The 2,700-nt window shown below is 39.9% G+C and overlaps 1 pseudogene; it reads right to left on the reverse strand.

The window, feature by feature from the left end:
* Positions 1–417: 417 nt before the first annotated feature.
* LOC119505995 lies at positions 418–1,555 on the reverse strand (annotated as a pseudogene).
* Between the last annotated feature and the right edge of the window lie 1,145 nt (positions 1,556–2,700).

Genomic DNA, 2,700 nt, shown 5'->3' on the forward strand with positions numbered 1-2,700 from the left:
ATGTCACAGTATTTGAAATTGAGTTTTTTTTAAAAGCAGTTTAATTGAGATATATTCACATACCATACAATCTAACCAAAGTGTACAATCAATGGCTTTTAGTATAATCACAGGGTTGTGCATTCATCACCACAATCAATTTTGTAGTATTGTCATTACTACAATATGAAAAACCCCATACCCCTTAGCAGTCACCTCTCAATCCCTCTATATTGCCCCAACCCTAAATAAACACTAATCTAATTCTGTCTCTATAGATTTATTTATATATAAATTTTATACAAATGGGATCATACCATATGTAGTACTTTGTGTCTGGTTTCTTTCTCTTAGCATAATTTTTTAAATTATTTTATTTTGTTTTTGAAAAATTGTTTTTTATTGAGGTCCCACCAATTGCACACTCTGTTCCTGACATTAAGTTCCTTCTTCCTTTGCAATTCCGTCTTTCTTAAGTAGTCCCATGAATACCTTCTTCTCCTCCATGGTCTGGAAGTGGCCATGGCCAAACTTGGAGGTGGTGTCAGTGAAACTGAGGTTAATCTTCTCCAGGGTCTGGCCTTTGATCTGGACCAGCAAGGACTTGCAGAGGGTGAGCACCCACTTCTTGGTCCCCACCAAACAGCCTTTCAGCATGACAAAGTCATTGGTCACCTCACCGTAGTGAACAAAGCCACCCAGAGGGTTGATGCTCTTGTCAGACAGGTTGGAATTGGTGGAGATGTTGTTTTTGATCAGTTTGCCATCTTTGATAAGGTAGCCCTGGCCAATCTTGTAGATCTTCTTGTTGATCTTTGTGCAGTGGTGGTAGACTTTATGCCCAGCCCATGCCACAGAGAAGGCCACATGGGTAGGATGCCACACCCCAATACAGGCAACCTTGTGTAGCCCTCAGTGGGTCTTGCAAGGCAGCTTCTTGGTGTGCCAGTGGCTGGTGACACCTTCGTAGCCCTTGCCTTGGTCACCCTGATAATGTCGATCATCTCGTCTTGCCTGAACAATTGGTTCACGGGCACCTGCTGCTCCAGCCTGTCACGGGCCTAGTCTAGTTTCTTAGCCATAGTGCCTCCATTTACCAGGATCTCCATCAGGTGGGCCTTCTTCTGGTGCAGAAGAAGCAGGCGCATCAGGTGTGTGCAATGACACAGATGACCTGGCAGTACTTCTTCATGCTGTTGAAGTTCTTCTCCAGCAGCTTCTTGCCATCGCCATCCTGCCACTTCTTGCAGTACTTGGTGAAGGCCTTCTTAGATTTATGCTAGTTTGTGTAGAAGTGCCTTTTGCACCCACCACTGATATGCTCAGCAAAGATTGTCTTGAAGGTACGGGGGCTGTGAGGGGTTTCTACATAGCCCACAATGCCTACTACTACCGTGGGTGGTGTCTCCACAATGGTCACTGCCCCTACCACTTCCTTCTTGTTCACCTTGGATCCCAGCCTATCGACTTCCCACACGATGTAGGTCATGCCAACTTTGTAGCCCAGGAAGGCAGTGATGTGGACAGGTTTGGAAGAGGCATCCTTGGGAAAGCACTTCATCTTCCTGTGATTCCAGCTGCTGTGTTTCCGAAACAAGAAGCCCAGGGACCCATGTCTGGGAGCAGAGAACTTCTTGTAAGATATGGCGTCAACCAAGAGCAGCTGGTAGAACTGTTTTTTTTTTTTAAATTAGAGAAGTTGAAGGTTTACATAAAAGTTATGTAAAAAATATAGCATTCCCATATACTCCCCTATTGTTGACACTTTGCATTGATGTGGTACATTTGTTACAATTGATGAAAGAATATTAAAATATTACTGTAAATTAGAGTTCATAGTTTGTATTAAGATGTATTTTTTCCCATATACCATCCTATTATTGACACCTTGTAATACTGATGCAAATTTGTTACAGTTCATGGAAAATACTTTTATATTTGTACTATCAATCACAGACATCATCTACAACAGGGTTTGCTGTTTTATACAATTCCATGTTATTCTCCAGCTTTCCTTCTAATAACATGTTCAACCACATTCACCCACATACTTTGACACTATTAATTACACTCAGTAATGTGCAATCATCACCACCATCCATTTCCAAACATTTACAGTCAACCTAATTAGAAATTTTTCACAAATTAAGCATCAGATCCCATTTTTAAATTGGGTTGTTTATCTTTTCCTTGTTGAATTGTAAGATTTCTTTATATTCTGGGTATTAAACACTTATCAGATATATGATTTCCAAATGTTTTCTCCCACGGAGTAGGCTACCTTTTCACTTTCTTGACAAAGTCTTTGAAGCACAAAAATTTTAATTTTGAGGAGGTCTCATTTATCTACTTTTTTCTTTCATTGCTTATGTTTTAGATGTAAAGTCTAAGAAACCATTGCCTGCCACAAGATCTTGAAGATTCTTCCCTATGTTTTCTTCTAGACATTTTTTTTTTGCTTTGTAAATGCAATTTTATTGAGCTATATTCACAGACCATACTATCCAAAGTACACAATCAGTGGCTCACACGATCATCAAATGCTTGTACATACCTCCCCATGATCAATTTTAGAACATTACCATTATTCCAGAAAAGAAATAAAAAGAAATAAGAAAGCACAAATTCTCCCATCTCCCTTATTCACCCACTATTATTGATCCATTGTATTGGTGTGGTACATCTGTTACTGTTGATGAAATATAGTCCTTAGTTTGTGAT

The sequence above is a fragment of the Choloepus didactylus genome, chromosome 11, assembly GCF_015220235.1.
Source record: "Choloepus didactylus isolate mChoDid1 chromosome 11, mChoDid1.pri, whole genome shotgun sequence".
NCBI lineage: Eukaryota > Metazoa > Chordata > Mammalia > Pilosa > Megalonychidae > Choloepus > Choloepus didactylus.